We start from the raw sequence: 27,881 nt of genomic DNA, 5'->3' as shown, positions 1-27,881 counted from the left end.
ATATGCTAATTCATGCAGCAGTGAATGCAGCACAGGGTTTTACCTGCCCAGCCTTAGCTCTTTCCAAAAGCAGTATGAGTATGTGCGAATACCTTAATGAATTCTGGGATGAAAGGTGCAGGACCTTCTTTAACCAAGAGTACCATTTACGTCAGCATGGAAACTGGAGCCTCACAATGTTCATTTGGCTATTTCCTGCTGGTTTTAACCATTCCATTTACACAAAATCCCATTCAGACTTCTTAACAGTGCTGTGAATGTCTCCAGAGGGAAAACGGGAATTATGTTGTGCTTACTTGTATAGTAATTTGGTTGGTTTTGCTTCCTGGACTCTTCTCCTTTACTTGGGAATGGGTCAACAGTATGTTCTCTTCTGAAATTAGATTAAGAAATTACTTTTCTAAGACCAAGTAATTTGGCATACTACAGAGATCTTCAGTTTGTTTCTGCCAAAGTATAGCTAGATATGGCAGTTAACACAGTTTCTTTTGACATTACTTTGCTACTACAGTTGTTCTAGGAAGCTTTGTTCCTTTTCTTTTACTTAGCATTTAAACAAGTTCCCTCAAAGGACTGGTTATCCCAAAAGCAGACTGCTCACGTCAAGAAACAGTCTTTCTAAAGACCCTTTACTTCTGCTGTGGCTCCCTTACTTGGGTAGTAGTTCCTTTACATTTAACCTATTGTCTGAGGCAAAAGGAACACAAGTTGCTCCTGGACACAAGAAAAAAAGCCTCTTTCTAGTAGAGCTGATGGTCCTCAAATAACTGGAGTCCTGCTGGCAGGGTGATCCAAGCTTTCAGATTGTGCTCCTAAGCTATGCTTTTGCTGTTTCTTCCTCAGCTGCTGAATTCTTTGCTGCTTTCAGTCTCATCTGGCAAGGAACAGGTCTACATAAACATTTCGTTCAATGCTCATTGCCTTCCCAACCATTATTTTGAGAGTGCAGCTATATTTAAGGAATAGCCATTGTCTAATGGCAGAGCTGAGGAGTGTGGCCCTGTAGAAGGATGAAGTCTTTCCAGAAGGTATGAGATAACAAAGTTTTGTGTAAGGCAGGGGAAGAAGATTTGAGTTTTGGAGAAAGATGAGAAAGAAAGATCAGCATATCTAAGAACTGAGCAGATGCCACCACTTTGACTGTCACTTCAGCCCATGTTCAGACAAAGCTACATCAATTGCCAGTCATGTCATATTGGGATGTATTTCAGATCATAATGATAGAAATCAAATGTTGAGCTATACTGAAATCACCAGCTGAGATTCTGGTTTAATGGGGAATCAGGACAAGGCTCACATTCTGAAATACCAGATTTTAAACACCAGACAGATTCCCTGGCAGATCCTCTGGCTCTGGGAGAGTGAAATATGAGTGAATCTGACTGCTATATATTTTTTTTTTCTTTCTGCAGGCTGCTCATTTTTTGCATCACCACTGCAGTGATGACTGCATAAATATTCTTCACTCTTTATTATAATTTACTTCAGTGCCCAAAGGGAGAATTTTATTGAAAAACTTGAAAAAATAGTTTAGGTGTCTGTAGAACACAGAAAATATGCATACATGTGTGGTGGAGAAATCATTTGCTAAACAATTATGTGTGCATCTCTGAGCAGTTTAAAAGCTGAAGGGATGAGGAAGACAGTCTGTGGTTTGTGGGGGTTTAGTTGGGTTCAGATTTTTTTGTTTGGTTGGTTTTTGTGGAAATACACCGTTTGGATATATGTCCACAAGTGTTCTAGAGATTTCTTATTTTGATTTTTCTGTTATTTCATATTTGAACAGGACAGCTATCACACTTCTTTCTGTAGGTCCCTTTGGAATTAAGAGAGGTTTCACAGTTAGAGGCTATGAAGCTCGCTTAAATGAATACTAAAAAAAACCCCAGCTGCCTCTGAGATGAAACTCGATAAAATCTGTAGGACTCCTCTTGTTTACTTCAATGTTCTGTGGACTGGAAACATGGTGAAGATACACAATGCAGTGAAGAAAAGCCTCAGAGGAGTCCTGCGGTCTTTATAGCTTGTCCTACCATGCTAGTGATGAAAGACAAAGGCTTCTTATTTGCATGTACTAATTTGCGAGCAGAATAGAAGCTCTGTAGCTATTAAGCATACTTAAGGACAATCAACCTGGAAATCTGTTCGGGGGTAGGGGAGGCATGTCCCACCGTTTCTTGGGAAACCAGTTACAGTTCCTAAATGTCTGTTATTTATTAGTTACTATGTCTTTTACCCTGCTCGGTGACTACAGCGGAGCATAACCTTCCTATCTGCCGGCTGAAAATACTGCAGAGCAAACTCTTGGAGGGCCTCCTTAGGCTTTGAAACCCTCCTTTATACCAGGAGGTACAAAGCAGAGCTTTCTCTAACACCTTTCATCATGACCTCATTATGAGATTCACCTGATCTTTTTTTTTTTTTTTTCCCCCCAGTGCCGCAAAGGAGAGGATGAGTCTTAGATCTCTATACCCCTTGAAAGGGGGGAGTTGAGAATGGAAAGGAATCAAGTGAGTGGGAGTAAGGAGGGGAGAGATCTATAAAATGTAACACCTGTTTTATTGTTGTGATTGAGAAACTACTGTGGAACATTGCCAGTGCTGGCATAATCAATCTGCACTCTCAGGCACGAGCAAAACTGTACAGTTGACCTGATAATTCAGTTTTTATTTTATTTTTGTATCTGGAGGCACAGACTGAGAAACAAAACTAAAACACGTGAGGAAAGCTTATACAAAACCCTTCTTTTTCTTTGTATTTTCCTTTATTAATGACTTTTTTGTCTTGTTTGCTAGCATAACGATCCTGTAATTATATCTTTGCTTCTTATTATTTGTTGATAAGCTAAATTGCATCTCTTTCAGTGATGCTCTTTGCTAAACTTAGTTCACAGCCTAGCCTGTGCATCACAAACTCTACAATCAGCTGACGAGACAATGGTGCTTATTCTCTGCCTCCACGGTTGTGTTTCTGCGTGCTGTCTGTGTGCTCTCCTCCCTGCCTTCCTGTGGGCACAGCACCAGGAAGCGAAACTTGCCAAGATGCTCAGCATAAACTCTTTGTTCTTCAGTTCCACCGAAGAACTGAACTGTTCTTCAGTTTGAACTGAGGTTGGACTCACTGCTGGCTGTCATCATTAGCAGCTGTGTCCCGCTGTGCAAATCCAGTGTGCGGATGCACGCACTTGGCTGCTGAGAAATTATGGAGCCCCTTAGAAGTCACCTGGAGAGACTTATCTGAGGGAGAGGACTGTGCATTAGCCCAGTGCAGCAGTGATGCATACCAGGCACAGAAGAATCCAGTCACACTAAAGCTTAGTTTCTTAAGGAAGCTGTGCTGCAGTGCGTCTGGGTCTCCTCCCTCTGCCCTTTGCCTTTCCCTCTTCTCTCTCTGACTTTTGAACTCTCAGGCTAAATTTAGCTAAAGTTTGAAAAGGGATAGAGGTTCAAAATAGGATAGTTTCATTTCTTTCCATTGCAATGCAGATGGAAGATAAAGACCCAAATTAGTTCCCAAAGAAAAAAAACAAAAACAACAAACCATTGGGCAAAATTCAACCATGTGATATTGTACTTGAAGGCCTGCAGGTGGTCAGTCCTCCCATGTTCAGCTGTCAGTAACCAAACACTTAAGTCCAGCATAACTGTAATACATGGCATCTCTTATACACAAGATATGGGGGGGGTTGATGATGTTGTGAGACTGAGAGAGGCTTAAAGGATGAAAAAAACCAAATTGACCAAAAATTAATCTTCCCTAGTTCATGGGACAATTTTTGCAGTTAGATAGGAGGAAAAGATCTTATTCTCTACTTGCAACTGCTTTATATTACCAAATATCATGTACCCCCTGGACTAATGCAGCTTATCTGGTTTTGCCTTTGTGGTGTAGACCCTCTATGGATATTATTTATTTCATGTTGTTCTGCCAGTGTAGGAGCAGCTAGCTTGAAAGCTCTTTGGTTGTAACATTTTGCCAATAGAGTTCTGTGGAAGCACTTTCTGTATCTCATATATATAAGAGTAGAAAGAGCTTGGGCAATTTTATATCTTGGTTCACAGCCCATGCTACAGGTTTTCTGTGTTCCAGTGCAGCTAATGACAGATTGTCTTGGTGGTTTACTTTTTTTTTTTGTTAATAAATATGTAATTAGAAAACTGTATGGTATACTGCTTCTTCCAGACTCTTCCTGGAACAGATTTAGTTTGAAGTGTTACAGAAACAACTTCTGTCCAAAACCACCAGAATAACAGTGGACATGGAAAATCTCATGAGCTTTGGCAGTCAGGTAATGCCATAGCAAGTCATGTAGGTGGTTTACATATTAGATAATTGTATACCTTCCGTTGCTAGCAATTTTTATTATTTTGGAAAAAATATATTGTGCATTTTCATCATTTTAACTGACAAAAAAAGATGGTAATACATGATTTTGTCTGCAAACAAAATTATTCTGAATACACTGTCAGTTTTGCGTGCCAGGTTAACAAAAACCTTTGCTTTTAGCAGTAAATATAATTTAACAGCATTATCCAGTTTAATCAATTCTAGTTACTCTCCAGCATTTATAATGCATTTACTTTATATTATATCTGAAATATCTTATTACAGCTTATTATATCTTATTAAATTCTGTAATACAATAAGCAGCATTACATGCTTATTTTGAACAGTGACACAAATATTTGCTGCCAGTGTGCTCCTGCAGTATCCTGTTTTCCATGCTTCCTGCAGTCCTCATCATCAGTGTCAGGCAGTGTTCAGACCTGGGGAAGGTTCACAAGAGAAAGGAGAAGGCAAAGCAAAGAGTTCTGACCACCAGTCAGCATTGTGCTGCTCCACACAGTGCTAGGACTCCATAGAGGACACACGCTAAGGCACAGAAATCCAGATTAGATGCTAAAGGTCAGATAAACCATCTGTGTTATTAGAGGATAAGTTTAAGCTTGAATGGAGGGGTTTTGCCAATAGTATCATTAAAGCCTTTAAGCAAGCAGAAATTGAGGAGAATGACAGAAGCTGTTACAGAGATGGTGCACTGTCTCTGTAATTTCAGCCTGTGAGTTGCTCACAGACTGCATGGGGTTGTCCTGTTTCATATTTGCTTTTACCAATGGAACAACTGGTGCAGGGAAGTTCCCTTTCATATCCTGTTGCTGATTGGGTTTTAGAATACCTGGAAACACTTTGTAGTGTTGTGTGAATAAGCCTGGTTGTAACAATGCAGGACTTGGGAAGAAAATGTTTGAGAATAGCAAAGGGAATGCTGAGATTGATGACAGCCTTTTGGTTTAGTAGACAGGTAGGCACTGGAAGCAGCCTTCTTGCTGGAGAGGGCGTGTGCCCCAGTTAATGTGAGGTACTTGAAAGTTCAGTCCAGGGTAAGACTTCCTGCCCTTCGTGTGCCATCCTGGGTATGTCCAGGTGGATAGAAAAGCCAAGGGCTACTGGGGAAAGCCCCATGGCTTTGACAGAAGTTACAAAACTCTGATCTAGAATCTTTGTTTTCTGTGGACTGTCCAAGAAATAATGACTAATTGGTGGTTCATCGCTTCCTTTCAGATGTTTCAAGGTTAAACATAATGCTATGATTTGAAATTCATGCAGGAACCAGAAGCCTTGTTGCCATACAATCCTTCTTTTGGCTTCTTAGCTGCAAACAGGCCCTGCTGCCAACTGTTTCTACCAGATCGAGCTTTCCCCAGTTTTCCTTTCAAGTGTAAATTGCATACTGGTCAAATCAGGTGAAACATACCCTTCTTTGCTCCTTTCTTGTGTCCTGTCTTTCAGCTTAACTCACTCCTGTTTGCAAGAGGTCTGGGCCACAGATTATTGCACTTGTTAGACTGCAGTGCTGGAATTGTAAAAATTATCCTATGATTGACAGCCATGAAAATGAATCCCATAGCACTAAAGCAAAATTCCTCCACTTTGCCTGGCAGCTGAGTATTGATTTCAGCTATGCTTCGCTTAAAAGGTACAGAATTTCTCAGGGATGCAGAAGCTGATCATGATCATTGCTGAAAGCAGCATGTCTGTGCATATTCTCCTGAGTCACAGGTAGAGCTTTCTTGCAGAGCTGCAGGGAGGGACAACGTTGTCACTCTCTTTGTGCAATGTCTGCTGGCACTGTGACGTTTTCTGGGGGGAAATGTTATACTGAGTATGAAGTATACAGAGAATAACCTCTTAACGTGTTGTAATAGTGATGCTTTCAGATTTGAAATATTAAGTGATCAGAGTTCACTGGTGTGAAATTCCTTAATTAAAAACAAATCTGCTGTGTTTATAAAGTGTCTAAATTTGCCATTATGGTTAGAAGAACACACAAGAGAAGGCTTTGTTGAAATGTAAACACTTTGACTTATTACTGCAGTGCGCTGTCTGAATGCTCTCATTTAATGACACAGTGCTCAATATTCAAGTGAATTTAATTGTAGCAAAGGGCTCTTAGGCTCAGATTCAGTGTTTAGGCTCCTAACTTTCCACTGAAACAGTTTATTGAATCCAGATCCTTTGTTAACTCTTGCACTTTTACATTTTAAATTTTTTTTTCTGTTTTCTGGCATTTCTATGAGATTTCTTCTTTTTTTTTTTAGGATGGTTTCTTATAGTAGTGAAAACTGGTAACTTTCTCTTTTGAATATCATCGTGCAAGATCCATTTGCTGAGATTCAGGCACCTTTGTAAATGAGATCTTTATCACTGTATTTTCCTTTAACACCTTGAGAATAAATGGCTCCATCAGAATACTGGGAAGGTTTTGAGAATTGGAGGAAAATGGTTCCTCTAAAAGAATAAATAAAAGGACCGTGCTTTTTTAAGTCAGAACATGAATTTAAACTATCACTTGCCTGCAGCCAGTGCAAAGCAGAAAGGAGCTGTTGTAGCAGGTTAATCGGTATGAGCAGGGTGGAAGAGCCTGTTTGAGAGGTCATAGACAGATGCCACTGGACTCCTCCAAAAACTCTCTTACTGTTATTCGGGTGTGGATGCTCCAAATTATAGGGGGTAGTCTTCTCTGGTATCCGTATTAGTCATAGGAGCTGAGGTGAGAATCTTCGTCCAAAATGAGAGCTCCTGAGTAATGGCAATGCAGCAGGTGTATAGCTTAGACAGTGGAGTGGTGCGGATTGAAGACTGTGATCACTAAAATCTTGCAAACTGTCTTAAATCTCACCCAAGTGAACAACACTATATCTGACCATCTTTAGAATGAACTCTAGAAACTGGGTGGATTTCAGGAGAGCAAGCTTGGCTTTCTGGTCAGAATTTGCCTGATAAAATTTGTAACTGGGTCATCTCCAGCAAAGATTTAGTGCTTGTGGGCATACCTGAATGCTAATGTTATTCCCACAAATTTTATTTTAGTTGAATTTTGAAGAATTTAGTACAGCCATGGTAACAGGAAATGTGAACCAGCCATCTGACAACCATGCTGATTGGAGCTTCTGTATTTTAGTAAAGGTTAAAGGGTATATCCTCAGCTTTGGGACTCAGAGAATTTATTTGGTCAGTCAGTGATTTTTCTGAAGTTACCCTTTGTACTCTTTTGCTGATTTAAACGAATGGAAACAGAAAGTCATACCACACCCAGAGTTTTCATCGGTTTTGGAAACCGCTGAGTTGATCTAGATCTTGCCGAAATCATCCCCAAAGCTAAATCTTGCTTGTAAACTGTGCGAATGATCTTAAAAGGAGACCGTGATCTCTGTCCAGTATGTTGCTGAGAACAGCACAGTGAAGGAGAGGAGGGGAGGTGCTTTATCCAGTTGAAGTGAGGTGCGTTTGGAGGCAGCCGAGGCTCGGGGAGGGGAGGATGCTGCGGTGGCCGCGGCCTTTCGGGGCTCCAGTATCCAGCGCCGAACACCAGAGGGCACAAACTCTCTAAGAGTCGCCTCTTCCCTCCCGGCTCCGGGAAGGCCAGCATTGAAACAAGCCCAAATACAAGCGGGCTTAGAAAAGCAAACACGAAACTGGAAAAGCAAAGGGAAAGTAAACGTGCAGCTTCAGAGCACAGATGAAAACTGCGCACGTGGGTTGCGTACAGCTGTGCTGTGAGAACTTGTGTCAAGGGCACTTGTATGATACACATGTGCACAGGTTTATTTTTAAATGCAAGAAGATGTGGTAACAGTGTGTTGCTGCTGCACATATGTCACAATTGCTTTATATTTGAGTGGAAGCATATATGGGTTAAGCAGGTCATTCTGATGACCTATATAAAATTACTATATAAAATGCATTTATTTTTCTGTAGGTTGTGTTTAGTAAAAAGATCGTTTTAGAAACTAGCTAGGACGATTTGTAACCATTTACCTACCTGACTGCTTGGTTCTCTTTGTGTGTCAGAACTGGGCACTTCTGCTGTCATGAGCTGAGCTGTACAGCATAACTGGAACGTTCACTGGTACTACGTCCAAAGACTTTCCTAAGCCACACATAAAATTATTGTTATGCCAGGCTCTCCTAGCTAAGAATACAAGTAGCCAGACTTTGGTTTGGAGACAGTAGCTTGGGACCTTCCAAGCCTCAAAGCAAGTGTTATCTGTCCCTTTGTCGAGCTTCTGTTGTAGGAGTGTATAATACCCCTCTTTCAAGCTGTGTGATGCTGTCAGCTTCACAATGTTAGAATTAAATCTGAAAGAAATAGACTTAAGAGCTGACTACAATTTATCATGTGATACAATCTCAGTGTATTTTATTTTAAATTTGAGTCTAAAATGGGTGAATAAAGCTGTAATCATCCTGTCAGTACATGTAACTACTTTCAGAATTAGATACTGATCAGTCTAACTGAGTAAAATTTGGTTGTAATTTCAGTAATGCCATTAAACTTCTAATTATTAGCAAGCAAGGCTGGTCCAGTGGCCTCAAAGTACATCTATAATTTGGGAGACCCAAATTTAGTCCCTAGATGTGCCACTAGCTTCCTGTTGGATGCTAATCTCTTGGTGCTTTAGGTCCAAGGCCCTCAGGGGAGAGATTAACTCTCTCAGGAACAGGGGCAGAGTACAGGATACCCAAACATATCCTCCAAGTGTAATTGAGGGTCCGCATCCTCTGGTCTGGTGCTCTCAAAAAGAGGTTAAGCCCATCTCAGCAAACTCCTTTAGGTGGGGGGAAAACCCTTTAGTTTGTTTTTGTGTGGCATTGGGTGTTTAAGAGTGTGTGCTAGTGTGGAAAACCTTTACTGTTTTGCCCGCATAAGAACACTTGTCTGGACATTTGGTGAGGCAGGTGTGTGTAGCTTCATCCTTCTGCATCCTGTGTATTCATTCACATCATCCATAAGTAGTTGAGTTAAGGAGTTGATTTTTTTCTTTTTATCTTTTTCCTGGCAAACACTTCCATTTAGGATGCTAAGAGACAGGAGGCAGAGGCTACATATCAGACTCTGGGGCAGATGTGATTAGCTCAGGGTATTATGGCAGGCTGCTGACAGATCATGGCAGACTGAAAAATCAAAATGGAGTTTCCTGGAGCTTCCCAGCTCTCAAACAAAATGACAGAAGGAGTGTTTTCCTCTGTGACAGGTGGTAGCCATAGCAGGAGTGCTTCTGTCTTATTCTCTTGTCTTTTTTTGCCCAGGGCAGCCTAAATCAGTAACTGTGGAAGCCCATTCCACATTGGGAAAGCTCCTGCTCTCCCTGCAGGATATAATGGCACAGTAGTGGTAGCAACAGGGCTTCAGGCCAGATCCGTGCTGGGCAGGGATCTTGCCTGGCAGTGCTAGACCAGCCAGAAGATCTTTCACTCAGCAGGAACACAATGTTATCCCTGGGGAGGAGCTCCCCAACAGAAGTGTCCTTTCAAGTTGGCTCTGAACCAAAATTGTCAGTCCTAGGTGGCAGGAGTGGCAGGTGCATGCTGTGAGTGACAGGGACAGTCAGAAATGCCATCAGGGCTCCCTTGATGTTAGCACCCATCTTAAGCTGGTTAATATATTTCCCTTGGGCAGTTTGAGCTCCATTACGCTCATCATTGCTGTGGCTTCCTCTAGTCCCTTGGTGCTCCCAGTCCAATCTTTTGCATTTTTTGTAACAACATAATTAGTAAATCTGGTGATTAGCCACATCTTCTGGCTCTTTCTGAACAGGATGATTTGGACAATGCAAGTAAGAGATTGGAGAATGTTGATACAGCTACAATGAGTTGTTTGCACTATGCCTGCCTCCAGCCTATGCAAATAGCAGAAGTGATTCCTTGCTTCATATGACCTGACTTCAGGTGGGCATTCACCCGTGCATTCATTCATTTATGGAGCATAAACACACTCTGCAGCAGAAAGGAGAATCTGTGAAGCACACAGAAGTACCTGTTCTATTCCTGAGACTGAACAGACACCCAGAGGAGCAGAGCATTTGAGCAAGCTGAAGAAATAGCCTCTTTCATAAACCTGCTCCATTACCCTCTATTACTGAAGGTTCTCTCTGAGATCTTAATTAATCCAAGCAGAGATGTGTGTCTGTGATGTGAGTTAGGATTAGGAATTAGCTCTAAAAACAAAGCAGCCTCTGCAAAATTGATGAATGCTACCCTATAAAACAATTCAATGAATGAATTCCCATTTGTAATGTGGCATTCCTTGAAATAATTGGCCAACAATTATTGGCCTCTTCATCAGAGGCGGTAGGAAACAGCTGGCTTTCTGGGCTGCAAGTGCACATGGCCTGGTCATATTGTCCTATTTTTGTCCTCTGGCACCAGGGATAGTCTTTTATCCTCCTCCTCCTATCCCGTACCTGTGCTTAGGAATACCCCAACCCAGATGCAGGATCTTTCACTTGGCCTTGTTGAATTAATGAGGTTTGCACAGCCCCACCTCTCAAACATGTCAAGTTCCTTCTGGATTGGATCCCTTTTCTCCAGCCTGTTGACCACATCACACTGCTTACTGTCATCTGAAAACTTTCTGAAGGTATGCTTAATCCCACTTTTCCATGTTGCCAACAAAGATGTTTAACACTGCCAGTCCCAGTGCCAACCCCTGAGGAATGCCACTCATCACTGGTCTCCACTTGGACACCGAGTCATTGACTGCAACTTCCTGAGTGCAACCATCCATCCAATTCCTCATCCACTGAGTGGTCCATCCATCAAATCCATGCCTTTCCAATTTGGGGACAAGGGTATTTTGCAGGACAGTGTCAAATGCTTTGCACAAGTCCAGGTAGTTGATGTCTGTTGCCCTTCCCTTGTCCATCATTGCTGTAAGGCTTCCTAGAAGGCCACCAATATTATCAGGCATGGGTTGCCCCTAGTGCAGCCATGGTAGTTGTTACCAGTCACCTCATTATTTTTCATCTTCCTTAGCATATGCATTTCCAGGAAGAACTACTCCATGATCTTTTTGGGGACTGAACCGTGGTTAGGACAGGGATAGAAATTTTGTAAATGTTATGTTTAGGCTTTCAGTGCTGCTTCTTCTAAGCACTTTAAAAATTGGAGACCAGCCATTTCATACTTGTTGGTTTAAGAAAACCCACAAGAGATTTATTTTGTATGGTGTTCCAAAAACTGAGCTGTCTCTAGCTCTCGGACTTTCTTCCTTGTTGGTTGGAAGCCACCTTCATCCAGCTAAAGCAATGACTACAAAACACTTGAGACAGACACTTGATCTCTTATACATTCTTCATAGATGTTAATGTGTTAATAAGAATAGCAATGGTGGTGCTCTAACCAAGAGGAGAGTCATTTCCTAATAAACATGTAATGAAAGGAAGGATTACAGGTAGTGCTATTTCAAAATTATATATTGATATTATTTAGATGCATATAAATATTATAGATATATTTTTCTACAATGTGCCTGTGATCTGGGAGAAAATCAACTATATTCATTAATGTCTGTAGTCATTCTAAATGAAAACATAATTCTCTGCAAGATACGTAATACTTTTATTTTAACATACCTCAGCATTTTAAATGCAGCTGCAGCACTAGGATGCTTCTAGGCTTGCCTAGAGATCAAAGTTTGTTTCCCTGCGAAAGCAGTGAGTATTCTGATAGGGGAAATTTAACAATATTTTGTTATCTGATTTTTGGCTTCTTGCCAAAGAATAGTGCCAGTAGGGCACTCACTGCTGTTTATATGATTTCCATTGACTTCAATGGGCATTGAATCAGGCCTTATAAGCACAATTTCCTCATTGTTAGCAGCTGTTCATTGCTTAGCATTACTTGAGCCACTATTCAGCTGGCCATCTGCGATCTGGGACTTCTCAGGCTGCAAGAAAATCATTATCTGTTCCATTTTGGCAGGAGAATATTGTAACTTATCTTAGGGATGTATTTGTACAAGAGTAATAATGTTTTTCCCCAATAGCTATTGCTTGTTGCTTGCCCATCTGTGGTTCTAACACACAAATGTTAAATAATAAATACAGTAACAGACCCAGGGCTTTGAACATTCAAATTAATGTTTATTTCACCAGGATGTTGAGATATTAAGTCTGTTAGCAGGAAAGTACCCATTTTATCAGAACAAATACTTGTTTGTCAATCTCTGACACTGGTCAGTCTACAGAGAACCTAGTAAAAGCTTAAGAAATTATGTAAAACGGTCTCCCTGTCCTGGAGACCTTGGTGAGTTATGACATCAAGTCATGACTGAGAGCTTGGGATGAAGCTGAATTTAAGGGGTATAAAAGAAGAATTGGATTGACATTACATTAAGTGTTTGTATGGCTGAGAGCAGCCATTTAGAGTTAGAGGTATTGTCCTATAATAATTCTCCAGAAAGAAGTAACTGTGCAAGTGGAGTACTGTACTGATAAATCAGTATTTCAGTTAAACTGCTGAATGTTATCCTGTATGGCTAGATTCCTTCCAAGATACACCTGTTCCTATATTCTTGCCAGAACCATTTACAAATTCCTCATAACAAATATTCACCTTAAAACTAAACCCCATTTTCAAACAAAGTTTAAAGGAATGTAGTAAGGGTCAGAAAGAAGGAAAAGAATGATTATTTATATAAGTATGTTTATTTCAAGGAAAGGATTTATTAGCCCAAGATCAGAAGTGATATGTATGAAGAGCTTGCTAGGAGGGAAATTATCTTTTTGTTTAAGAAATATTTTAGCTATCTGTGATAATTCCTAGGCTAAAAGCCACTCCTAATTGCTCATGTGATAAAATAAATGTCAGCAACAGCTATTTAGCCTCCTTGAGAGTAGCAGTCTGTCCCTGGTATACTTTCAGCCATGCTCTTGATAGGTACTGGAGATGCACATCAGTGACATTGAACAGGAAAAATCTGAGCTTTCTTTGGTTTCTGAATTGAGCTTCTTTCACTTTCAAAAGTTCATCTAAAACAAGGGAAATTGATTTCACTGTTGCTGATGAAGCTTAACTGCTCATTTACATGAACAAGAATGACAGAAATTATGTGAGGGAAGGCAACTGGATTTCCTTACTTCCCAAAAACAGGATTTCCCTGTGCCTAGATTTTCCATTTCTACTTCTGACATACAGCATTACTGCCTGGTGGCAAGAAAAAAAAAAAATTACACTATTTCGTCAGTTTCCCAGACTATGGGAACTTACCAAGTTTCTCGCAGATTTCAGAAAGAGCTTTCTGGATGCCAAAATAAATGTCTGACTTCACTATGCCCTGGGAGGAGAACCTGTGGAGTTCTCCCACAGGGGTTGGGAGGGTCTTGCACTGTATCTATGTTGACTCTCTGAATCCATCAGCAAAATTCTGGAGAGAGATAATATGCAGGATTGTACCTTGCTCTAGGAACTGCCAAGAGAAATACAAAGATTCCATCCTCTAAACAGTACATGAGACACAAATTCTCTATTTAAGCCAGTTTAACAGTTCAAGGACTATTCCACGCCATCAGGTGACAGGGAAGGTAGTGAGGAAATGTTCATGCATCCTCCAAAGATTATTTTAAACCCAAAAGGGTTTAAAATAGTGAAGTAAGTTTTCCCAATAGTCAGGCTTTTTTTGCCAAATTGGGAAGTACTTACATAGTAAGTAAACCATATGAAAATGTAATAAGTCTTCTACGTATTTAGCAGATGTTCATGGATTTATCCACTATAGGAAGTTATATATCAAACTGTACAATTTTGGTGCCTGCTTTGTGTATTCTGTGAATCCCAGACACGTTTAATATTTCTTCCTCTGAGGTTTAACAGTGCATAAATAATATTTAATAATCAACCTTTAAACAAACTTATTCAGATAGATGATGTCTGCTCAGATCTCATATTTTAAGAACACTGGACAGGACTGATCAAATCTTGCAATATGTCTTTAATTTACATGTGTTAAGTCTCTCTCCCAGCAGCATCACTTTCAATGTTTCAGTGAAGGATGCATTTACTTTTGAACTGTTGTTTCAAAGGTGGGCAATTCTGCAATCCTTATTTGCAGAGATTTTAAACTTGGCACATTAAATTCCTATCCAAGAAGTATTATTTTTTTCCCCAAATGTCTTCAGAGAAACAGTTTATTCTTCATGTTGTTAGGGTGGAAAAACAATGTCTCAGTGCTTTTATTCCTCTGATTCTCAGGCCTATGAGCATGGTGTTTAAAAATGGAAACTTGTGACATATACAAGAGGATCTTAGGCTACTTTTCAACTAGAAAAAAAAAAATCACCCCAAACCCAAAAATATATCCCTTTACCTTCTCCAACGACTGAGTTATTACTGAATTTGAAGCTTCAAAGCATGCAGCAACTCTTATTTGTAAATTTCAGGATAAAATTTTAATGATGGCAAATGGTGATCTGAGAGCAAAACGAGGAAGATGTAAGAACCCAGAGGAAAAATATACATGGTACAGGAAAATATGGAAGACAGATTAGTGGGTATTTAAAAAAAAATAAGCTCCAAGCAATCAACCAGGAGAGTGAAAATTGCAAATTGCTGTTGATAAGCAAATTGCAGATGGGCCTTGTATTCTTCAAGTGTCCAACAATAATTAGTTTTGTCTGGGTTACTCCAATGTCCCTCAGAATGAGACTTAGCTGAGGAGGTCCATAAGTTTGAGAAGCTACTTGGGGTAAGGCATGAGGAGTAAAAAAACAGGCTTTGTCTCTCTTCTCTCTCAAAGTCAATTTGGTTTGAGATCCCACTGCCTCAGGTTTTTTTCCTACTTTTCCATATGTTTTTATGTTTCCTAGAATGAAACTCTCCCCATTGACTTAGAGAGATTTTTAGATGCTCAGCAATTGTTAACATTTTACTTTGTGTGGCACTGCTCAGTGTAAGGAGCCTGCTTAAAATAAGTGAGGATGAAGGTGGGGCTGATCAATAACCAAAACTTGAGCTATTGGAGATACTAACTCCAGCCTCTGGGAATGCTGGATTGTGATTTCTTGACTGCAGTCATGTCTGCTGGTTTTGCTGTTGCTCCCTGCAGAACACAGATGTCTTCTTCAGCATCACTAATATGCATGAAAGGACAATTAAGAGTAGCTGTTGCTTATGAATTGTTTTTCTTAGTGTGCAGGTTTTTTTTCTGTGATCCTATGAAAACAGGTTTGTTAGCATTTTGATTAGATTGCCTACAGTAAGACTCTGCAGTTCAAAGAAACAGGCATATAGCTGATATACAGTAGCTCCCGAAAGCACAGGTTTATGATAATTTTCATAGTGCAGCGCACCGTGTATCTCTTATTGCTAACGAGATTGTTAATGAAAGTCTAAGCTTGAGTGCCCAGCGGGTATCAAGCAGTCGTACTTTATGTATTCTGCTTGTTAATGGTAAAGGTAAAATATCTATTACATGTTTAAAACAGCACTTTAGCTGCTCAGGAAAATGAGAGCTGTTCTCAGTTTCATTTGATATTATCACTGCCTGCTTTACACAGAGCTGAATAGATTATTAGGTAAGGTGTGGAGATTTTTCTTGTCTCTAAACTGCCTATTCCTTGAGAAGGCAATTGACAGTAATAATTCTTGTATCTCAGCTGGTGAAAAGTCCTGTGCCTGGACATGGCAGGAAAGTGTTAGTAAATGCTGTACTTTGGTCTCTTGGTTGAAAACCCCAGAGGAGCTTTCTCAGATTAGTTTTCCAGAGATGCGTGAAGAAAGCAGTGCTCTAAAAGAGTTTTCTCTTGCATTTGAGAGCACTTTATTGTCAGGTGCAAACATCAACACCGCTGCAAGTGAAATGGGTTATTAGGCTTTCACATAGGGTGAATTGGTAGACACCCCACAATTTGTTCTTCTGCTGGCCTTGTTCAAGGTGAGGTTCCATTACCTGAGGGAGAGAACATTTTCAATTTAGAACTTCAGCAAATAGACTGGGTGCATTAATTACAGCATTCCTACAACCAGGATTTCCTGGATTAGTTATCAAATCATAAAAATGGCATAGTGGGAATTCTAAATATTTTGTATAAAAGTGAAACATTCAGTCTTCAATCTGTCTAATATTTTTAACTTCTTTTCCTCATTTTAATTTTTAGTCAGTTAAAAAATTCTGTGTTATAGCAAAACACTGACATGTGTAATAATGTGGAAGTGAAGCATATCAGCATTTCTGAAATTATTAAAGTTAGAAAATGTTAATATAAAACCTTACATTGTTTAAAAAAAATGTTCCTATTCTTCCTGACCAAACATTTTCACTAGATGTGACTTGACATGGGAATAGTTCTGTATTTCCCCCCCTGCTCTTTGCTGCCCCCACTTCCCCTGAAGTTGTAGGGTTTGGCTAATTTTAGCTGTTTATGAGAGGGGAGAAAGGAAAAAAAAAAAAAGGCAAAAAAGAAAAGCCAAGTCTGTCTGTGCTCTTCCTTTACTTTTATAAACTTTGACTTCACTGCTAAATTAAGATAAGTTTTATGCATTTCCCAATGGTATCCTCTACTCCTCAGATTTTTAGAGGTCAAGGAACAGGGGAATGCCAAACTAGTTAAGAGGAGTAAATGTAGACTAGTCATGTGGGTTTTCTGCTTATTGTGGAAGGGCTGAAATATTTCACCCCGGTGGAATATTGGCTGGGTTCAGGTGTCTCGCTGAGTTACCACAGCTGGAAGAGTTGTTGCACCTGAGCTGAGCTGCAGAAACTGATATGGCAGCTTGAGGCAAGCCCGAGGCGAGACAAATTTGTCTAAGTGTCTTTTGAGGATGATCTATCCTAATGGTTCTACCTCCTGTAAGTGACAAGCATGCTCAGCTGACATCACTGCATCCTAATTATCAGACAGAAGGCTCTTCTCATTGGTAAAACACACTGAGGGCCTTAGGTATGGTGTGAATAAAGGCTGCCTCGAGAACACATTGGCAGGTTTGGAATGAGCACAAAAGAGTGTGTTTTTTCACGTGTGCTTTTTCATTCAATATGTTAGCTAGTTCTAACTACAAATCAGGCCCCACTGCAGCAGCACTGAGCAGTGCAGATCAAGAAAAAGGAGCTAAAAGAAATATTATTTTGTGGCACCAAGGATTCGAGAAGCATTTTAAGGCAGCAATCACCTTTCCTCTGTGTGTTCATAACCTGTCTTGCTGTGTACAGGTCCTAGCTTGAGCCCTAGCAGCTGTAGAAGGCAAATGGTTGTGCATGAGGCATCTTGATCAGCTCCCAGCTGGCTGCTGCTGTTCTCCCCATCCCCCTCCAAATTACCAGGGTTACCGCCTGGCTCAGATTTGCTCAGGGTTACGTCTGCAAGCGTCACCTCTGCAACTGTAATACAGATAAGAATTTACCAACAGTCTTGAGAGACATTCCCTGGCCTGAAGTGCTCAGAGGCATGTGACAGCAGGATTCAGGGCTGTGCTACCAGTGAGACAAACAAACACAGTCACATCTAAGCAGTTGTGTTGCTTCGTCAGACCTGGCAAACTGATGATATCGCCTGTCCTGAGCTTTACAGAGAGCTCTGTCTGGGAATGGTTTTATGCAAAGGTTTTCTGCATGTTTGTCTTCTCTTTTCTGAGGCTGTCCTTTGCAGATGTAAGGGAAGAAGGAAGTTGGTGTCCCAAAAGGCAATCCTGGGAAGCTGCTAGGTCAAACTGAAAAACAAAACTAGGCTTAACTTCAGATCTCTATATTTTCCCTTGCAAATGTGTTTGTTTTACACCTGGTGCATCCTCATATGCAGATCTGTCTGATGGCTGCTATTTAAGTTTACTTCTGGCTCTGGCTGCCACCAGGCTGTGCAGAGAGGCTTAAACTTGAGCAAAAGCCCTGCTTTTGCTGTAATTGTTTTTTTTTTTTTCCAAAGTTTCTGCTAGTTTACATACCACTTTTCCCCAGTCTGATTCTACTGGATGAAAGGCAGGGACTGAAGAAGATTAAAATATGTCCCCTCTATCATACCAAAAAGGAGATTATGAAAGACATGGACTGTCAGCTCTGACACATTCCTCCTCTGCTGAAGTGGATGATCAAGTGACCTGAGTGCAGCAGGAGAATGGAGACTAAGGGCATAAAATCACATATTCATACTGATGATAATTCATGCTCAAATACTTTGTCATCTGAATGTAGGTAGAAGAGAAGCTAGCTGAGAAATATCTGAGAAAGGGAGTAGATTTGCAATGTGGTGTTGCCAGCTGCCTGCTGCTGGGCTCTCTGTGGCACCTCTGTGGCTAAGGAAACCCACAGGAGTCATTGGATCCAAATGTGGTGTGTTCCGAGGACTCCTTTTACACCAGGCTGCGAAGCCTTTATCCGTTTTGTGCAGGATTGCTTCTGTTCTCCTGGCAGATGATTCTATTCCTAAAGTAATTCAAATAAATGAATACAATATGTTTGGTGAGTATATTACTGTAACTAAGATTCTCAGTTGGGTTTCTCATTTAAGCAGCAGGATGGTTGAGAGAATTAAATTAAGACTTGGGTATTCCTCTGTCCTAACCTTGCTCTGTAGACTGATTCATGCCACAAGCAGGGTCTGTTCACTCAGACCAACATTTCCAGACTCAGGTGCCTAAAGATAGGCACTTGGACATGTATTTAGGCACCCACATGAACACTCTTTACTTTGCAGAGGTGCAGCTCCCTGAGAAGGGAGGGTGTTTACAGGCATGTGGCCTCTCTGGAAAAGGAGCCAAGCTTTAGGCACTGAAGCAGAGAAGAAAAACTTTACACTCTGGGTGGGCACAGTTCACTCATGTGTAATAAATACTTTGCTGTATCACAGGAGAAGGCTGTGAGCCTGAGCTGCTGAAGTTGGAATTGCAGCAGCATTTTGGAAACAATAAAGCTTTTTGTCCATATGTACTTGATGTCAGGGATCACAGGAAAGAGAGCATACCTTTATGATGGGGAAATAATAGATAAAGGAATGGAAGCAGAAAAAAATATAATTTTGACTTTTCTGACTTATTATGTGTTTAAATCTCGATCGTAATAAGGGTATAAATCTCCATAAATTAATAAAGCTTTTGCCTTTTTTCTTTTTCTTATGCAATATGGGAAGTAATGAATAGGCAAGTGCAATATATAAGGGAGGAATATCCACCAACAGCGTTTGCTGAACTGAGCAATTGAATGGTATTCCTGTGGAGTGGTTTTACAGTGTCACTTGAACCCCCCCGGTTATGCAGTCTCTAGGTAACTGGAGGCAGGTCTGTTTTCCATAATATAGTGACTAGCCTGGAACTAAAAACACACATAAAATTCCCCAAACCTTGTTGTAGCCATTTCTGGCAAAATTAATGGAGCCTGTTTAAAACCTTGTGCTTTTCATCCATGACAAGTGATTTTTAAAGAGATTGGTACAGGAAGAAAATGGAGATTTTCTTGGCAAGTTGTTACAAATCATAGTTATCTCTTGATACAAGGCATTTGTAAAAGAAAACGTATGCTTTGCTAGAAGTGCAGAATTCAGAACAAGATGTAATTTTGTTTGGCTTTGGGGGAAGTGGGCAACAAGGTATTAATGAAATAAAGTCTTACATGGAGGGAAGAGAAATAAGCCCTGTTATAAGAGGACAGATAGGTGGTGGGAGGCCAATGAAAGTGTGTAGAGCTAGGGAGATGTGATGTGGGAGTCACAGGAGAGAACAAAGGAGATGGTGGAGGGTGTAACAAATGTTTATCAAGAAGCAGAGTTTGGTGAAGCTACAAGAGAAGGGTTGGAGGGGAGTCAGAGATGGCAGCGAGGCACAGAGGAAACACAACTAGAAACAAGTTGAAAACTTCAAAACGGTGCCAGATGCTTCCGGCAGTCTTGTTGGTTGGTGAGTGTTGGAGTTGATGACACTGTTTGCAGTACCTGTATTATTCCCTTGATACAGCTTGGAGGAGGAAAATGCTGCCAGTCTGAATGACTGCTTATCCTAGACTGGTTGCAGGAGACTGAAAAAGGGGGAGTTTTCACTACCTTTTGCCACAACAGCCAGGATGGGAGAGTTACAGAGAGAGAATCCCTTGAGAAAAGTGAATTTTGGACTCTGTTAGAGATACAAAAGGCACAGACTGTGTATGTGCAGTAGTTAAAACTGAAAGGGAAATGGAAGCATGTTTTTACTTCTAATTCAGTCATTTCTCACTGTAGGCAGGTTGACTAAATGTTGGATAGCTGCTCTTCCAACAAGGAGGGAGCTGACACCGTATCTGTTGTACCATCTGTTTACCAGTTACCAGTGTACTGGGGAGAAGCTTCAGCAAGGAGTGGGAAATCTTCCAGAGTTCACAGTTGCGTTTAACTGCTTGAATGCCAGCGATATGAAGTCAATGTATTGGCAAGCCTTCTATATTCTGAGCTAAAACTACTATGTGTAGCCTCTCCTTTTCAGCTAGTGAAATTCTGCCAGTTGGGTGCTTCTTGCACCTTGCCATTGGTGGCAAAAGAAAACTGGCCCTTCCTAGCCAGGCTGCAGCCAGGGAGACACTTTCCATACGTGTCTTTTTATTGTTCTTTGCACAGGGAGGAGGAAAAAACCACCCCAATCCTGCTAACAGTGGTACCAGAATAAAAGCTGGAGAGGGATGTTATTTTGCTATAGCTGGTGGTCTGCAGGGTGTCTTGCTGTTGCAGTTGTACTGGGATGCCAGTTTATTAATGAACTGCTTGTGTGATATTACCAAACACACCATAACGAAAAGCTCAAAATAAACTAGCATCAGCAATTCAGCCCATCATCCTGTTGCCCCTGGTTTGCAGTTGCACCTTCAGACTGAGAAAAGTAAAAAAGCTCATGAAATCATATTTGGGCAATTCTGGTTTCCTCTTTCAGCTTCTTCCACTCCAAAACTGACAAAACCTGGTGACTACCAACTGGCATGATTGAAAGCTGCAGGCCCTCTCTAGCCTTTAAGAGTAGAAGTTTCAGTTTCAAAGTTCAGTTTAGAACTAGACACAGAGCATGAATTTCCTAAGTAAAAATTGTGATACCGCAGGAGGAATAGCAGAATTAGCTTCAAGCTGATAACGGTTTCAAGCCCAGGAAGGTGGTATTCACTACCTTTGCTTTCTGAATACTTAATTTCCTTATTAAGCCAATGCAGTTCAATTACTCTTTGTCTCTGAGCGTCAAAACTTGGGCAAACTCACAGTTAAACTTGCATGAAACAGTTTTGATCTTGCACAGATCAATTTCCATTGTGGTCAGTTTCGTGTACTTTGTATTGCATCTTTGTCAGGCTTGAGTCCATCTGCCTTTCCCTTCCCTCCAGCCTGTATTTCCTTAATATTCATTTAGCTTGACCTAGAGGCAGGCATGAACCCTCCACATCAACTCTGTTGATTCATCAAGTCCAGATAATTTCAAACACCTGCAGTTCTTCCTCTTATCCATAATGAGACCCACAAGGAAGAGGATTCAACTGTCCTGCAGAATCTCTGGGGCAGAAACGAGCTTGTTCTGCTTGAGAGCTGTGTAGTTGTGGTTAGTGAGCCACAGAGCCACATTTAATGCCCCCACATATGCCCCTGAGAGGCAGGGCATATGGTTTTTCTGCTTGACATTAGAATAACAGAGCCAAGTGTCTTCTAGCAAACGCAGGACCAGGCAGAGTGAAGTGATGTCTGTCCGCAAAATAAATTGAGCTTCAAGTGATGGCTACATGATATAATTTATTTTAATTCTTGAAATTATGTGCTGGGACCAGACCTTTTAAGAAAAAAGGTGTATGTGCATAGCTGTTCCTGAGGCTCTGCTGTTCTAAGGAGATAGCCTAAGTAGGCTTTTAGGACCTATCATCTTTGTTTCTTTTCCTTGAGCAACTCTAACTTCTCTGCCACTCAAGAGAGACCCTTTTAAAATCACTTGATTTCACTTTGATCTCAGATGCTCACTGTTGTCTTCTGCACTGTCTTAACAACATGCAAAAGCTTGCAGTTTTTTTTCATGCCAGTCTGTTTCCTTCTTGCTTGTCGCTCTTGAAAGTGCTAGTAAGCTGGTATTTATCAAGTGAACATCCCCCAGACAAGATTTTAATGCTTGTTTATCATCACAAACCCCACTCATCTTTCAGGTAAGCACTAAGCAAAGTTACTGCATTCATGCAGGAAAGCTCCTGCTCTTCCTTGATGACTCTGCTAGGAGAGGCTAGTAGTTAGTCCTGCTGCCAAGGCATGATTTTGATGACCATACTGTGTGCTTCACTATGGCGTTTATATAGTCAGCCCCTCTGCATCAGTCAGCAAAACAGCCTGCTATTCTATTCTTTTTTTTCTCTCCAAGAAATAAATAAAGGAAAACCAAAACCCGGACAGCAGCAATCTCTATTAAGAGCAGGTTTGCTCTGTACTGTCTGCCACTTCTGCATGGCATGTGGGCTTTGAATGCATCTTTCATCAGCTTCATCTTTTTCCTTCAAGCATCCACCTGAGTATTTGGTCTCTGTCTTGGTTTAGGGGACAGGCTCTGAGGTGGAAGCCTTTGCTCCTGCCAGCCTGGAAAGACTGCAATATTTGTTGCAGGCTCTTGGCTTTCATTCCTGGCCTACCTTGCAATAACCCAGGATTTTGTATGTGTGAAAATGTGGGTAATTGCTCCAGGACCTGGAATTGCTTCATCAAACCTCTCACCGCCCAGCCACTGAGGCATGTGAGCTGAGAACTCAGCCAACAGAAAAGCAGGTTAGACTTGTGAAAAAACCTTCCTGTTTCGTTATGGTCAGATACATATGGTTTGCTGCCTGGTAAATATTATTGAGAAGGATGGTTTATGGTTCTCTTCTTTGACATGCATTTTATGTAAACTTACGTTTGATTATACACAAGAACTGGAGCCAATTCCCCAGCAGTTGTCCACCTATCCCCTCTGAGTCTTCAAGTGACTGGAGAGCAAGGGAATCTCTGTGCCCATGCCGCTGCCATGGTAAATGGGTTAAGGTGGATGTACTTGTGCCATTTGGTGTTTCGTACATCGATGAAGCTGCAAAAATTATCTTTATGTTCTGCTCTACATGGCTGTTCGCTTCTCATCTTCCTTACACATGGGCACCTAATTGAACGAAATGGTGAAAGAGAGGTGCCCGCACAGTCACAAGGGGTTTGCTTTGGCCATTGCGCGCAGCTCGGCGGCCGCCCTGTGAGAGCGGCCGTGTCCTGCGGGGTGCCGTGTACCCGGCGGGGCCGTGCCCCGTGATGCCCTCCCTCACCGCGGGCGCTGCCCCGGCACGGCTGTGTCGGGCCGGGGCTCCGGGGCCAGGTGAGGACGCCCGCAGGGCCCGGGCCCCGGCCGGCAGAGGCAGGGCCGCGCCGAGCAGTGGCTGCGGGTCTGACGCAAGCCCTGTCCTGCTCTCCTCCCCTCCCCCTGTCCGCACCGCTTCCCCCGTTACGGCAGGGTGGTTTGATTCATGAGCTTTCTGCAGGGCCCTTTGATTCATGAGCTTTCTCTCGGCTCGCCGCTGCGCCGGGTGACTCAGAGCACGGGCTCAGTGCAGGCTTCGTTAGCGGAGATTAACGTCAGCACGCACCTTTTGTTTGTGTGAGGTGCCTCTCCCTCCTGCCCGAGCTCCGGCCTCTCTCTGGCTGCTCAGCATCGATTGGCAGCCCCACGAACGCGTCCTTGCCCTGTCTCAGGTTGCCACCAAAGTGGGCAGGTTCCCGGAGACGCGGCTCAAGTGCCACCAGCTAGCTCTGATTGAATCTGGAGTGCAGGCTTAGACGTAAGCCGACACCTTCTTCCTCGCCCAGCTCTGCATCCGCAATCGCGTTCGGCCGCTGAGGCGGACAGAAAATACTCATCTGTAGAAACGGGATTTTGGGGTCTTGTCCTGTGTTCAAAGGAGCGTGGGGGTAGGGTAGCAAAGGCGTTATGATCACCTAAGTAAAAACTTCAAATTGTAGCACCTTGTAATGTAAAAATACCAGTCAGCAACTTCCAGTGTCATAAGGGGAGACCTGCCGTAGTGACCCAATATGTTTCCTTTGGGCTGGGGCTACCTGCTTAGCAAGGTTTTTGCCACTGCTCGAATCCCTCCAGTTTGCTGAAGTTGCTTCCTGGAGTGGAGAAGACAATTTTTAATGAGGGAGTGAGGGAAGAGCTTTGGTTTTCATTTTTCTGTGAACAACGTGGCAGTATGAAGGGAATAGTGTACAGCTTTTGGAGCCAGTGAGGGAACATGGGGGCTGATCTCTGACTCCTGTTTCTCCAATCACAGATGGCTTAATTTTCTAAATCTGTCTTAGCAAACTGTCACTGAACATTGCTGTCGCACCAAGGTGCTTTGGCTGTTTGTAGCCTGGGTGTTTCTTGCTTAATCCAGTCCTGATGAGCCCTTCCTCAGCAGGAGAAGTGTTGTGGCCCCTTGAGTCCTCTTGGTCTGTCTCAGTTATGGGAGGGGTGCAGGATACAGCTGGAGCTGTAGTCACATCCTCTTCTCCCCAGTGAAGCTGCCTGGGGAATCACAAGGTGCTGGAAAGAAGCAGTAGAATGAAAACGGTACTTGGTTATTGCTTTAGCTCTCTCAGAACTACCAATCGAACACTTCCATCACTGCTAACATAAAAAAAAAAAAAAAAAAGGCCAAAAAAGCAGAAATGCAGAAATAGAAAAAAATATATGCCAATACCGAGTAAAGCAAGAAATGGGGAAACGGGGTACTGCAGGAAGTAGTTGAGACAGTTCAAGCTGTGAAGCAAAACCAGTTTTAACAACCAGCAGACAGAAATTTACTGCATAGCAGTCCAAAAGAAGCAAGGTGAGCATGCTGCAATAGCACTACAGACTGTGCTTCTGCAGCGGCTTTGGATGCAGATTGTGAGCAAGCGAGAGAGCTGTAGGGCTGTGCAGCCAAAGTTCAGATCTGTAAAGTAGCCAGACCCGCTTACAATGCATCAGAGAGAAATTTGGATAGAAATGCAATAAATAAACAGTTAAGACTGAATATTACACATCAAAATCAGTTCAGCAAGCTGCTTGTCCACTAAGCACAGAGGGAAATACATGAATATATTTTCAGATGAAGAAATAGAGACCTACAAGCTGAAATGGTACCTTTAAGTGGCCTCTGAAAGGACAAAGCAAATAAAGCTTACATAGATAAAAAGCACAAACAAATTTAGACTTCTGAGAAGGCTTTGATATCAGAGTGCTGCAAAATGGCAGCTTGTGCCTTACTCCACTGGGCCTGCGAACTGGACAGCAGGCTTTTGTGCTTCACAGGGACGTTTAGCAAATCACCAACATTTTGAGAAGTCTGTATTCATTCTCTAATAGATGGCAAACAAACAGAATAGCTTCTTGAATCTTTTGTCCCCTAAATGCAGGGTGAGGTAGTTAAAGTACAAGGATTTCTGGTAAGTGTTTATGTAGCTGCCTGGTTCTGATGCTGTATTTCAGTTGTAAGTGTTCCTTCCTTAGCAGTGTCAAATTCTTTAATAACTAAGAATTTGCTCTTTCAGTCTGCAACTTGAAAGGGTAGGAAAGAGCAGGGAGAATAAATACATAGAAGCCTGCTATTCTATTTTTGTTTTCATTGAACTTTTGAAATCAATTTGCAAACAAATTTCCCAGCAATTTTTTGGTGGAAGTTTTAGCCTGCTCTTCTGAAAAGCAGTATAGATGTAATCATAGGGATGAGACACAACCTGCCTCTAGATTTCTCGGCAGGAATATTTTGCCTGCTGCACAGATTTCCTCTTCAAGTTTTTTGATAACCTGACTTTTCTGAAGGCTTCCTAAAAACAAGATTTTCCATGAGGCTTTCTGTTCCATTCTTTAAAACAATGGAAAAAAAACCCCAACCCAAACAACATCTTGGAAACCTTAATATTTCTGTAGAAACATGTACAAATGTGATATGAATGTTCTGTGAAGCCTCAGAACAAATAATAAGTGAAAAAAAGTAAATAGCACAGCAAAGCTAAAGGTACCTGAATGGAGTGAAAGAAGTGAAATAACAGCTGAATACATGTCTTTGATGCCTTTTTGTAGCATCATGGGATACTTCAATGGGAAGGGACTTCAGTATGTCCCTAGTCCAGCTTCCGGGTCAAGGCAGGATGAGCCCTGAAATGAGACCAGGTTGTTCCGGGCTCTGTCCAGTGACTGCACAGCCCCTCTGGACAACTTGTTCCCATGGTAAGGTATTGACTGTACAACTATCTTGTTCAAAGCCAGGTTTTTCTTCTGGATGGGGAAATAAAACAGTATATTTACATATTCTAGTGGAAGTGCATCAGTCCCCCTTGGAAAAACTCTTGGGGAACAGTGCAACACAGCCATGTAGCTCTCCTGAGCTAAACTAGTGGCTGCAGCATTGGTAGAACATGGGAGCAGAGCTCTTGAACCTGGTACAGGATGTCAGATCTCTGAGCTATAAAAACGTGAGGGTTATGTTGTCTCATGGAGAAATGTGCATCTGATTACTATAGCTGTAATCAGTGGCTTTCAAACAGTTTTTTATTTTGGACCACTATGGATATTCAAGTAGAGCTTCAGATTCTTTTATTGTGGTATTTGAAACAACCTTTCTGTGACTTGCTTTTGTGGGCCCTTTCAAACTGGCCTGTGAATCCATGCACAGTTCAAAACTATTGCTAGGAGTCTTCACCAGTTTTTATGTATTTCATTTCCTGATGTGTGACTCATCTGTAAATACAGGGAAATATTTGTACTGTCATACCTTATTTTAACGCTAAATAGAGGGGGTGGTACCTTAATCCAATTTTTTTCAGTAAGACAAAGATAGAATTTTGTGACTCTTGACCCAAGTTAGTAACTTCCATTTCTGGTGGTTCAGTTCTTCAGAAAGACATTCAGAACTGGCTTGCAGTTATCATATGGTCCTTCACATGTATTTGCAATATTTTGTACTGCAAAACTGCCTTAGCTCTGAAAATCTTAAGACTAAGATTGAATTTTCAGTTCTGTAAATAAAGTTGTTCTTTGCAGAACAATTTGCTAATTCCAAATGTCTGTTTTCTTTGGAAAATAAGGTGATTTGAAAATTCTGATGAAAACGTGCCCTGTTTTTTATTGTCTTGTTTTATCCTTTGGCTTTTGTTTCGGCAAAATGCTGCGTGAAATATTTCATAATATTAAAACCTAGAAGGAATGAGTAATGAATTCACACTTCTGTGTTTATTAGGATGAAGCATTTAATTTTTACTAAATGCAGTCAAGGTAACTGTAAAATGTTTCAGTCTTCAGTTTCCTGGTAGGAGAAACTCCTGCACCAAGAGAATAAAATGCTGCCAAATTTGTTGTAGATGTTACTGGGACGTGCACAGAGGTGCCAGAAGCTTGGTAGAAGCAGCAGAGAATGAAACAAGTTGATGCTTGTAGAGTTTCATTGGTATTCTTTACTTGTAAGCTAAAATTTTTTTCTCTGGTTTCCCAATAATTTTTCTCTCTCTGGTATAAGTGTTTTCTCTCTCTCAGATGCTTACTGTATTTTTCTGAAAAGGAAGCAAGAACAGGAAGCGAATGCCTGAAAATTCTGGTTAATAGTGAATGTCAGGCAAAGAAAATACATACGATGTGGAATTATTTAGGAGCATCTT

At 41.5% G+C, this 27,881-nt stretch overlaps 1 long non-coding RNA gene across 1 annotated transcript; it reads right to left on the bottom strand.

The window, feature by feature from the left end:
- Window positions 1-12,439: 12,439 nt before the first annotated feature.
- LOC148224299 (uncharacterized) lies at window positions 12,440-24,054 on the bottom strand. Its single transcript, XR_015802307.1, has 3 exons — window positions 23,849-24,054; window positions 23,134-23,373; window positions 12,440-16,228 (listed from the first exon to the last, which is right to left on the bottom strand). It is a non-coding gene; the product is annotated as an uncharacterized LOC148224299 (long non-coding RNA).
- Between the last annotated feature and the right edge of the window lie 3,827 nt (window positions 24,055-27,881).

This window comes from Sturnus vulgaris, chromosome 3 (genome assembly GCF_052056855.1).
Source record: "Sturnus vulgaris isolate bStuVul1 chromosome 3, bStuVul1.hap1, whole genome shotgun sequence".
Classification (NCBI taxonomy): Eukaryota; Metazoa; Chordata; class Aves; order Passeriformes; family Sturnidae; genus Sturnus; species Sturnus vulgaris.
Note: the sequence above shows the minus strand (reverse complement) of the source record. Positions and strands in the feature narration are given on the sequence as shown.